The sequence below is a fragment of the Canis lupus genome, chromosome 38, assembly GCF_048164855.1.
Source record: "Canis lupus baileyi chromosome 38, mCanLup2.hap1, whole genome shotgun sequence".
Lineage (NCBI taxonomy): Eukaryota > Metazoa > Chordata > Mammalia > Carnivora > Canidae > Canis > Canis lupus.
The window spans coordinates 22,599,387-22,612,172 of record NC_132875.1 but is presented as its reverse complement, the minus strand read 5'-3'; the positions used below and the strand labels follow the sequence as shown (position 1 = coordinate 22,612,172).

The window sequence follows — 12,786 nt, the reverse complement described above, 5'->3', positions numbered from 1 at the left end:
CTGCCTCTCTCTGTCTCTCTCATGAGTAAATAAATAAAATCTTTTAAAAAAAAATAAAAGTCCATAGGGAAGAGAGATTAAGGATCCCTCCAGTCCTAGATACCATAGTGACTTGGGTTGGTCCCTGTGCCATAAAGTATTAACCTTGCCCAATGAAAGATTTGGTCCTTGCCCAGCTCCTGGGAGATACCTCTAAAGCCTTGGAATAGCCTACCTGACAAGGGTGTCTTTGTTTACCGAGAGGCTGTGGGTCACACCAGATAGTCTATGCCCATAATGTGATATATGCTGGAGGCCTTGGCCAAACAGCATCAACTTGCCTTTTGGAAGTTCTGTACACCAAGGTCAGCCGTCCTACGTGACTGACCCCAATAAAGAACCTTGGACAGCAAGGTTTTGGGTAAGCTTCCCTGGCTGGCAGTACTCTCTACATGTTGCCACTGGGAAAAGTAAGTACTGTCCTCATGTCTGTAGTAGGAGAGGACCACTGGAGGTTTGCTCCTGCTCTCTCCTGGGTCCTGCCCTATGCAGCTATCTCCTCTGCTGATTTATTTTATTTTTTAAAGATTTTATTTATTTATTCATGAGAGACACAGAGAGAAAGAGAGAGGCAGAGACACAGGCAGAGGGAGAAGCAGGCTCCATGCAGGGAGCCCAACGTGGGACTCGATCCCGGGTCGCCAGGTTCACACCCTGGACCGAAGGTGGCACTAAACTGCCGAGCCACTGGGGCTGCCCTCCTCTGTTGATTTTAATCTATTTCCTTCCACTATGATAAACTGTAACCATGAGTACAACAGCTTTTCTGAGTTCTGTGAGTCCTACTAAATCACTGAACCTGCAGGTGGTCTTTTTTTTTTTTTTTAAGATTTTAATTATCTATTCATGAGAGACAGAAAGAGGCAGAGACATAGGGAGAGGGAGAAGCAGGCTCCCTGCAGGGACCCCTGGATCACAACCTGAGTGAAAGGTAGACAGACCAGACGCTCAACCACTGAGCTACCCAGGTGCCCCTGCAGGTAGGTGGTCTTGAGGATCTCCAAAACTGCAGTTCCAGCTTCCTCCCTACATCAGACTTGAAATCAACCCTGAAAGCCAAGCCCTTTTGTACCATTCTCACTCTTCAACATGTCCCTTCTCCTGAATCTTCAGTGACCAGCTGGATGTCCTCTGCAGATCAACGTGCAATGGCTGCTAGTTTCATTTCATCCCCAAGGTCAGGGCCCGTAGAAGCCAGTACAGCAATCTGAGCTTCCTATTGGCACCAGTCAGAGAATTCCACTTCCATTTGTCACCCTCCCTTTCTGGCTTCTGGACCGCTCCCTACCACAAGTCCAATCTGGGGACTAAGTATGTGTTTTGGAGGTAACAGTTTATTAGCAATGACTTCATAAGATCCTATATAAACAATTACCCTGAACTCCACCCCATGGGGGAGCTGTGTAGTAACAGTGAGACCTCCAACAACTTACTTCCTTTCTCCAGGCTTCAGTTCCCTAAGTTTGGGGAGCAACCACCAATAACCTACAGTGTCTGTAAGTGCTGCAAGCTTCAGGAAGGACATTTTCCCAGCGTTCTGTCCTCACTAGCATTGGGCAGAAGTAAAAAATTTTGTATAGGCTTCCCCAGTCTCTACTTTGCTTAGAAAAGAAAGCTTTTATTGCTATCAAATAAAAAACTTGAGGAAAGTTTGAAAAATAGACTTTAATGCTCCACATCATGTGTCATTGGGGAAATGCAAATTAACTCACCAATGAGATATCACCACCTACCTATAAGAGTAACCAAAATCCAGAGCACTGACACCAAATCACTAAACCCCAAATGCTGGGGAGGATGTGGAACAATGGAGACTCTCATTCACAGCTGATGGGAATGAAAAATGGTGCAGCCACTTTGCAAGACAGTTGGCAGTTCCTTAAAAAACTGAACATACTCTTATCATATGATCCAACAATTGTTCTTCTTGATATTTGCCTGAAGGAGTTGAAGTTTGTCCATATGAAAAATTCTACACAGATGCTTATAGAAGACTTATTCATAATTGCCGAAACTTGGAAGCAACCAAGTTGTCCTTCAGTAGGTGAATGGACAAACTGGGGTGCATCCACACGATGGAATGTTATTCCACACTAAAAAGAAATGAGTTATCCAGCCATGAAAAGACATGAAGGAAAATTAAATGCGTGTTACTAAGTGAAGAAGGCCAATCTGAAAAGCCTAAATACTATATGGTTCCAACTATAGAACATTCTGGAAAAGGCAAAACTATGGAGATGGTAAAAAGATCCGTGGTTGCCAGGGGGTGGAGTGAGGAGGGGTGGGCTAAATTGGTGGACCACAGAGGATGTTTAGGACAGTGAAAACACTTTGTAGGATGCCGTGATGATGGATACATGTGACTATATGTTTATTTAAATCCATACAATGTACAACAGCTGGAGCAGAGCTGAAATATAAACTGTAGCCTTTGTGTGATAATTCTGGGTAGGTTCATCAGTTGTAACAAATGCACCCTGCTGATGGGGATGCTGATAGTAGGGGAGGCTGTATGTGTGCAGGCCTGGGGGATATTGGGAAATCTCTGTACTTTCCCCTCAATTTTGAACTTAAAATTACTCTAAAAATAGTCTTAATTAAAAGAAAAATAGAATGTAGAGCAGGAGAACACATTCATTCACACTTTTATGAGTTTTCTGCACCTATTTTTTTATAAGCATGTTTTTAATTGGCTATAACATAGAGAAATGTCTTTTCCCCTCCACATTAAACATAGCCCTCTCGTCTCCTTTTCACCAAAACAAGTCAGCCTTGACCCAAGGTTCCACTTTCACTGTGATCCCTGCCCTTCTCCCCATCATTCTAGGGGTCTCCCCCCCACCCCCCATGTCCCGTTCTGTGGTTGCCCAGCTGATCCCTGCACGGCACAGACATAGCACTCTTTTTGGTGGAGGGTTTTCCCAGAACGACCATAGCCCACCTTGTGAGATAGACCATGTGGTGACTCCCGCAGGTGCCCCAGCCTGATCCCCCGCCCCCAACATCCTAATGAGCTGGAAAACAGAGGGAAATTAACTTCATGAATATGCAAATGAAATTCCCAGGATCAGAGTGTGTCCTTATTCCTTCCCAAGACATCCTCAATCCCTCCTCCATTTGTTTGGTCATCTTGTTTCCCACTGAGCAGAATAGAGACCAGAAGGATGAAAAAGCCTTTGTACCTACTACCCTAAGGTCATAGCAGAGTGACCATATCTCTACCCCACCCCCACCCCCCTTAGGAAAGAAGTAGTTCACCAATAGCTAAAAACCTAAAGTTTTAGCTGCAATAGTTATCAACTTTTGCTTTCTACTTTAAAACAAATCTCCCTTTTCTTGAAGACATCTACTTTTGGTTAAAGGCACAGGCTCTCCAGCCATAGCACATGGGTTTGGATCTGGCTTTTCAGTTTGACAGCTGGGAAACCTTGGACAAGGTACTTTACCTCCATTTTCAGCCTTGTTTCCCTCATAGCCTTGATGTAGTGATTCAGTGTGTTTAATAGATATCAAGTTCTGGGGCTCCTGGCAGCTCAGTCCTTTAAACATCCAACTCTTGATCTCAGCTCAGGTCTTGATCTCAGGGTCATGAGTTCAAGCCCTACTTTGGGCTTCACACCAGGCATGGAGCCTACTTTAAAAAGTAGATAAGTTCTTAGACTGGGGACAGGTACCCAATAAGCACTATCTATGTTAGCCATTATGACTTTAACATGAAAATGTATAAAATTACTTAATAGCAAATTACTAACTTTCCCCATCCCATCACTGTCCCCATCAGATCTGAGTGAAAGAATTATGATCCCTGGAGATATACCATGTTCTAGAACCCTTCATACTGTACTGATGACCCCGTGTTACAAAGCATGGAGGTAGAGAAAAGTTGACCCCTGAACAACTCCAGCCCAAATCCCAGTAGCTGGGTATTTGGTGCCAACTGGCCCCATTCCCTTTCATACCGAAGCTAAAACCCTTTTGCCTTGCACCAAAGCCCAGACCAATCTTGCTTGATCATGGATTTCTATCATGGTTTCTCACTGCTCCTGAACACCCTAAACCTTGACTAATCATTAAAGGAAACTTCCCCAAAATTGATATTTTGAAACATCACTTCTATATCCTAGGGCAATTCACCATAGGAAAATGGGAATTTTCTTTTCTTTTGTAAGGTGAGAAGTGGACTATTTTGAATACAAGCCCTTCTCAGACAATTCTAAGAAAGTGCAAATATAGAATTTGAGGACCCAGAAACCAGTTCCCTTAAAATTACTCTTGTGCACATACTTCTTGAAAAAGTCTCCTGCTGCCTATAAAGGGTAGATATACCCCATTTTTGAAGACCACTGATCTAGTGTACAGTGCCCCAAATGCACTAGATACTTGCTACATTTAAATTTGTCTTGAAGAAGAAACAATAGAATCAAAAGCACAGAGACAAGAGACCCAGGGCAGGTTTGAGGAACAGAAGGCAGTCGGCTTGGGCTGAAGTCACGGGTGGAAGTAGAGAGAATCCTAGGAAGCAAGGCCAGAAGGGAAGATTGGAGGCAGAGCACTAGGGCCTTGAATGCCTCACTCAGGTGTTTGGGCTTCAGCTTCATTCTAGAGTCACTGAGGAGTCTTAAAGTAGAAGCAGCAGCTATGGGATGACAGCAAGAACACTTTCTTGGGAATCAGAAGTCCTGAGTTCGTTTTGCTCTGGGAAAGCAGAAAGTCAGGGAAGTCTCTCTGAGGCTTTATGTCTTTGGTCAAGTTCTCTAGAAGTAGAGCCTGAGACAGGAATTCAGATGCATATGGCACATGGAGGGAGGGCCTTCAGAGAAAGGGAATGTGGGGAGCATGCCAAAGAGGAAGCTGCCAAGCCAGGCTGTGTTTCAGGTGAAGACTGGGCCTTGAGCAGCCCGGGTGGCTCAGCGGTTCAGTGCCGCCGTCAGCCCAGGGCCTGATCCTGGAGACCTGGGATCAAGTCCCATGTCAGGCTCCCTGCATGGAGCCTGCTTCTCCTGTGTCTCTGCCTCTCTCTGTGTGTGTCTCTCATGAATAAATAAATAAATAAAATCTTTTTTTTTTTTAAAAAAAAAAACCAAACTTGTTTAAGACTGGGCCTCATTCACAGCTGCTCTGGGTGTAACTCATACCACAGCAGAGTCCTCCTGTGCAAAGGGCCAGGCTTTGGACCCTACGTGAGCTGTTGGCCATTGTGACCTGCAGGCATCTCAGAGAAAGGCACTCCCGTCAGCCTGAGCTGGCTCCCAGAGGACACAGGCATGAGCCTTCGTCATTTTTGCCACACTCACGGAGGCTCAGCCACTAAGGTGGGTATGCACAGTTAGTACCACCGTCTACCACATCTGGCTTCCTCTTCTGTAAAACAGGCTAACATACTGACCTCACTGAGGTTGCTGTGGGAGCCAGGAAATAGGAACTCTAAGCTGGGAAGTGGCAACAGTGAGGACACAAATGTGTGGCTGAGTGGCCTTGGGGTGGAGGCCAGAGCCAGCCTGTGGCAGTTCATAAGGGCCCATTGCTAAATCTTTTTTTTTTTTTTTGGACAAAAATATCTTTTATTCTCAATTAAACAAAATCAAAACTCCAAACAAGTAGTACTTAAAAGATCCACTGACTTTATACTTTAAATTGTGTAAAAGTTTTCTCTAAACCAGAATTACCTCAAATATGTCAGCATATCTTCTTTGAAAAATCTTTACTAAGACCAGTTACAACCACAATAGCACTTGGTAGAATAGTGATGTCTGAGAATCCCTGCACAATGGACAGCATCCAGTTAAAATATCAGTGTAGCTTTCATTCATCAAAAAAATATTTTATTCAAGCTCCCAAAAGAAATTTGAGGAGTTAAGTTGGGTTTGAATTGAAGAACAAGGCCAAGTTAAATACGGAAACCAAGTTTTCATTTGGTGAAGCTGAAATCCGTGTATACATTCTAATCAAAGACCAGTCCCGTGTAGGATTTTTCAGGGGTTTAAGAGTCTACCAAGCCAAACCCTTCGCTGCTTTTGCTGCTTTGGCTTTGCTTTTCCCCTTCCCTTTTTCTCGCTTTGCCTTAGCCTTTTCCTTTGCCTCTGGTTCGTCCATATGGGGTACTGTCCATGCTGCTCTATAAGGCTCTTTCTGTTTCTCTTCATTTCAGTCTCCATTTTCATGTCATCTTTTTCACCTTGTACTACACACTGAGTTTGCTCTTGACAATGTTTGGGTACCACCACGGTGGCTATCCCTTGAACATCTTTCATTAAAACATCACCATCCATTTTAAGAATACTCTTAAGTCTGCTGAGTTCCTTTGGGGCATTCTTTTTTCTCTTTTCCGCATGCATCTTCCTTTTCCACTTACTCCGTAAGCTTTTAGCCACGTTACCTGGAAAGCGGGACACTCTGAGGCCGGTCACCGCGCGCACGGCCACGCCGACCGGAAGCCCCATTGCTAAATTTTTAAGAACTTTGCAAGCTGGTTGTGAAACGCAGCCATTAGGAAAAATTAAATTATGTAAGCTTACAATTAAATAATTCTATTAAACACATAGTAAGAAATACTTCAAAACTCATCATTTCCTAATTTTTCAGGTGCATTTTAAAGTGCTCTCTATGATCTTGAGGTTATTTACATCTATTGTATTGATATGGTGGAAATATTATATAATGGTGAGTTGCAGCACATCTTTTCCCAACTCCCTGCTCAATAACCTCCTCATGTTGGCACCTTGAAATTTTTTATTTTTTATTTTTATTTTTTGGCACCTTGAAATTGACCGTAGTGGGAGAATTTACATCACAGAAACTGGAAAATATTACAGATCAGGGCTTCTCTTTTTTTCTTAGTGAACCAATTATTAAAAATTTACCAGCACATCACTGCTTCATGCCAACTCATTCTCCCCCAACACACAAAAAATGCACACAACGGTCACATGCCTGTTTAAGAGAAGGTTCTTTCTGGACAAGGAGAGGGGTGGTGTTTGTTTTGGATTTGTTTTAAAGATTTTATTTAATCATTTAGAGACAGAGTATGTGCACAAACATAGGGAGCGACAGAAGGAGAGGGAGAGAGGGATCCCTGGGTGGCTCAGCGGTTCAGTGCCTGCCTTTGGGCCAGGGCATGATCCTGGAGTCCCAGGATCGAGGCCCGCGTCAGGCTCCCCGTGTGGAGCCTGCTTCTCCCTCTGCCTGTGTCTCTGCCTCTCTCTCTCTCTATGTCTATCATGAATAAATAAATAAAATCTTAAAGAAAAGAAGGAGAGGGAGAGAGAGAATCTTCAGCAGACTCCCCACCTAGTGCAGAGCTTGATATAGGGTTCAGTCCCAGAAGGCTGAGATCATGACCTGAGCCAAAATCAGCAGTCAGACACTAAACTGACAGCTACTCAGGTGCCCCTTGGATTTTTTTTTTTTTTTTTTTTTAGATTTTTAGTTTTAAGTAATCTTTATGCTCAACATGAGGCTCAAACCTACAACCCTGAGATCAAGAGTTGCGTGCTCCACCGACTGAGCAGCCAGGCACCCAGTTGGTTCTTGGAATTTTTAAAGCAGGGTGTTAATGAGGGCGGAAACACCGTGGGGCAGAGGGATAGGGAGTGGAGTGGGGGGTGCCTTCTCTTCTACCAAACACACATCTTTGCAGATAAGACCTACCTGGTTGGTCATGGTACTTTGTCTCTATGAAACAAAAAAGAGCCCATGGCCCATGAAAACTTCTCAGGTGCTTGGAATAATGTTAAATTATGGCCATTTATCCATTCATTCATAATGCACTCTTGTGTCTGAAAGCGTGTGGTACTGCTTATTTTAGGCCCCAACCTCAAAGACAAAGTGAATGATAAGACTCTTTCCAAGCCATGAACTTCCCTAGCAGGAAGATGGCCTTTTCTCCAGCTCCTAACACTTAAGAACTTGAAGAAGTTAGTCCATTTGAAGTCTTTAGAAGAAGATTTAATTACTAAGGCTATTGTATTTACAAAGCCATTGTTATTTGTTAGACAAATTCTTTGTCATAAGTAAACTCTTAGAGGGCGCCTACCCAGAAGCCTGCACAAACACTGGTGAAGTTGTGACAAATCTTGTATTGAGAAGCACACACTGTCTCACCTGCCCAGTCAGATCTGCTCTCCTGGGGCCACCCACCAGGGGGAGGTAGGAGGCAGAAGACCACCCATCTTGGGCCTGGCTGAGCATGGAGCTCAGGTGTAAAGCTTGCAGACAGGAAATGCAGATGCTTATTTAAAACGCCCTCCTGCTCACCTCCCAGGGGTTCTGTGCTAATAAATTGGCATTAATAAGATAAATTAATTGAGGGTGGCCTGGCTCACAGGCCAGGTTCTCAGCTGCTACCTCCTGGCTCCCAGCACTGGCAGCCAGCAGGAATTGTGCTGGGGGGTGAGGAGCGGGGTGGGGATGGGGCAGAGACAGAGGAACCCAGGGTCTGGAGTACAGGGCCCCTGGCTTGCTATGAACGACAGTTGAAGCCTCCTCTGTTTCTCCCTGGCCTGCTGAATCTGGTCTGGTACAGAAGGGAATACTTTTAACCATTCAGATGTATAGTTCCCTTGGCAGAGTAAAATTATAGCCCATAGGAGATGGACAGGATGGAGAGACACAGAAACCACATTTTCCTGTTAGAAAACGGAGACACATGGTCACCGGACATTTATACATTTACGGTGCACAGAGGTAGAGCCTGAAAGATAGTTTGGAGGTTGAAATGTTGCAGTGGATGGGACATTGCAATGGTTTATGGAAACAACATGGAAGACCATTGTAAATCTTACCTTGCCCAGAAAATCAGTGGCTGCCACCTTAGTGAGATTTTATGTTTGCTACATGAAGACAAATGTTTTCTTTGGCTATGTTTCCATAGCCAACATGGTTATTTCTGGCTACTATGAGTATTTCTCTAAGAAATAATTATAGAAAAATAAGGTCTATTTCAAACATAAGTAGGGAAACACATTAGTTTTCAGGCTGTAAGGATGGCCAGGTTCTTTATATATTTTTTTTCCTTTGGTCTGTTCAATTTTTATATATTTGACAACCTGATCATAATCTGTTTACTTCATTTAGCCCATATTTATTCAAGGAAGCATTCTTTATAGTGTGCTTCTATTTAAAAAAAAAGATTTTATTTATTTATTCATGAGACAGAGAGAGAGAGAGAGAGAGAGAGAGAGAGAGAAAGGCAGAGACACAGGTAGAGGGAGAAGCAGGCTCCATGCAGGGAGCCTGACGTGGGACTCGATCCAGAAACCCCAGGATCAGGCCCTGGGCTGAGGGCGGCGCTAAACCGCTGAGCTACCCAGGCTGCCCTATAGTGTGCTTCTAGATGGTCTCATGCCTGTCTTGGACTATAAATGTCTGTGTAATTATTTGACCAGCAAGTAGCACAGCACCGCCTGTAGGAAGGTACTTTGAATGACCCATTTTGAACAATTTTTTATTTTAGTTAATTTAAATTTAAATAGCCACATGTGGCTACTGGCTACCATCATTACACACTGTTCACAACTACATTATAATCTATGTTCACAACTCTGTTAAAAAAAAAAAAGATTACTAATTTGAGAGAGAGTCTGTGCTCCAGAGCACGCATGGGGTGGGGGGCAGAGTGAAAGAATCTCGAGCAGGCTCCCCCACTGAATGCAGAGCCTGACGCAGAGCTCAAACCCAGATCCCGAGATCAAACCCAAGCCAAAATCAAGAGTCGGATGACTAACCACGGAACCCCCAGGCACCCCCACAACAGTTCTGCCCCATTTCTGCTTTTATCCGTACATTTATTCACCCATTCAACAAATATTTTTGGAGCTTCAGCCCTAGGCTCTGTGGATATAGGATTCCCTGCTCTCAGGAAACTTCCAGGCTAGCAGGGGAGACACACCTATAAGGAAACATGGTGTGATGAGCACAGGGAAGGAGCATTTATTGTGTGCACTGCTGCCCAGAGGAGAGGCTGGTTCTGGCAGGAGAGAATTTTTTCCACAGGAGTTATGTTTAAGCTGGGTCTTAAAATAGTAGTATACCACAAAGTTAAAATGATTGAGAGCATTCAGGAAAAGAAGTTGTTAAATATATTTTAACCATTTGATCATAATGGCATGGATGCCTTTGTGGTTAGCAGTGTATAATCACTCTGAAGACTACTCATACAAATAGGTTTGCAAGGCAACTACAAAAGAAAAAGCTCTTTAAATTTTTTAAAGTTTTATTTATTAACGAATCTGTACACCCAATGTGGGGCTCAAACTCATGACCCCAACATCAAGAGTTACATGCTCTTCGGATTGAGCCAGCCAGGCATCCCTTTTTAAAATTTTAATCGTATTTTTTTTTACATTTTAAGATAAAGCTATTTTGACAAGGGTTTTCTGAATGTCAGGATTTTCCAGCCGAGGAGGGATTGCGTTCATTGCAGTTGTTTGGAGACTGGGTCAGAAAGCAACCTGCTGGAAAATCAGCCCTTAAAGGCCTCCGGAAAACCAAGGTTTCATATATAGAGTGAAAGAGTCTGAAGCTGAGCTTGTCTTCTTGCCAGCTGGCTGATGGGAAGTAGGAGAGAAATGTCCGATTTTCCTACTATTACTGGTAAACAGGTGGGGAGCCTTCTACTGCAGTAGAGAACAGCTCCAAAAATCCTTCTCCCTCTAATGCATTGATGCGGATGAAATTTGCCCCAAACGATCATTGCAGATAGTTTCAAAGGGAGAAATGTGCCCTGCGTAAAAGTAGGCATCAGGGTGGCTCCATTGCTTCAATCTCGGAGCAGGGACTGGGCTAAGACACGTGCCTAGTCTCGGGGCTGGCTACTTGCTATTCCGAGGTCTCTCCTCTCCACCTACCTCCTTGTTTACTGCCCAGTCTACTGGGAATAGAATTTTGCCTGCCGAGGGTAGAAGACTAATTCCACATACTTGGGGAAGGCTTTGCATCTGGGAGCCAACAGCTTGGTGACCAGAAGCTCAGTTCTGCCCTCAGCAGTGCTGGACAGGAGGCTAATCCAAAGCAGAGTTTATTTATTTATTTTTTTTAATCCCAAAGCAGAAAGTGGGAAAGCAAGTGGAAAGACACTCTCCAGCTGGATGGGGGCAGAAAAGGCTAAGTACCTAGGAATGTGCTGAATGTAGGGGCAATGGGGGATTGTGGGAAGCATGAGGTCTCCATATGTGTGCTGCTGCTGCTGACCACCAGCACCGTGGTGTGGCCAAATGGGAGAAGGATCAAGGCCAGTCTCTCCTTCCCTCAATTCTATATACAAATTGAAATGTGATCCTCCCTCTTGGCCTATAGGGAGCAGGGAGGAGATGCTGAGGCAGACAAGAGGAGAGTCTTGTCTATATCATGGCTTCTAGCTTCTTGGAAGATCTATAAGGGACCAGGGCTCCCTGGTTGCTTCCCCCATCAGCTTTTTTCTGCACCTGCTTTCCTGCCTTCCTACATTGTGAGGGACACAGATTCCAGGAACTTTCTGAAATTTGCTCTTTCTATTTTCCTTTTTAAAGATTTTTTTTTATTTATTCATTTGAGAAAAACAGAGAGAGCCAGCAAGAGCACGACTAGTTAGGAGGGGCAGAGGAAGAAGGAGAGAGAAAAGCAGACTCCCCAACCCAGGGCTCAATCCCAGGACCCCAGGATCATGACCTGAGCTGAAGGCAGATGCTTAATCAACTGAGCCACCCAGGCACCCCTCCTATTTTCCCTTTGAGCATGCTATTCAGTTTGCTTTCCTATATTCTCGTCCGACCACCTTGCTGTCACTGGTGCGGTCATCACACTGTTCTGGCTCTTCCTCGTGGTGCTAGAATGTCTTCTCTTCAGCACTTGTCCAACGTGGGTCAGTGTAAAAGAGTGTGGTGAACTGGGAGGAGGGCACACTCTGGAGTCTCTGAGATCTTTGTGCAAATTCCAATTCTACCCTTTGCTATCTTCAAAGTTAGCAGCAGCCTCCAAGACCACCCTCACTTCTGACATTACTTGAAATTTTGGGCGTTGCCAAGATGACTCTTGACCTCTAATCTGCTAGTAGAATACACAGAACTCACTGGAAGCCACAGTACCCATAGTTATGTTTTATTACAGCAAAAGGATACAGATTTAGGTTAGCCCGGAGAAGAGGCACATGAAGCAGAGTTCAGGAGGGCTCCATCTGCAGAGCTTCCAGTTGTCCTCTCCCCATGGAGACATGGAGACAGGACTGCACTCCAGTAGCAATGTCTGACGGTGTGCACAGAGTGTTGCCCACCATGGAAGCTCGCCCAAGCCATAGTGTCCAGAGTCTTTACGAGGCTCAGTCATATAGATGTGGCTGACCACCCATGTAGCTAACCTTCCTTTCCAGCCTCTCCAGAGGTTGAGCTGATGCATGCCCCAAGCCCCCACTGTAAATCCCTTTGTTAGCATAGACTACCTAGTGTGGCCTCAGGTCCCCAGGTAAAGACACTCTCGTCAGGCGGAATATACCTAGGGTTCAGAGATGACCTCCCGGAAGCCAAGGACAAGGCTAGGCTTCTCTTCGGGCAAGGTTAATCCTTTAGCACATCTCATCTGTGTGATGTTGAGATTTTATAGCTTCCCTGGGCCTCTCTTTCCTCATTAGCACATTGGACGCAATGACCACAGATCTTACTGGGTTTTTGTGACAACTAAGTGATATGACAGATGTAAAGGACCTTGTATGTGAAAGGCTTCAATGAAAATTAGGTCCTCCCTGATATCCTCCAGGCGATTGGTTCTAGTCTCCTAAAC

General features: G+C 44.5%; 1 pseudogene; it reads right to left on the bottom strand.

Moving 5' to 3' along the window:
• Positions 1-5,596: 5,596 nt before the first annotated feature.
• Positions 5,597-6,479, bottom strand: LOC140626889 (protein LLP homolog pseudogene; annotated as a pseudogene).
• Positions 6,480-12,786: the final 6,307 nt, after the last annotated feature.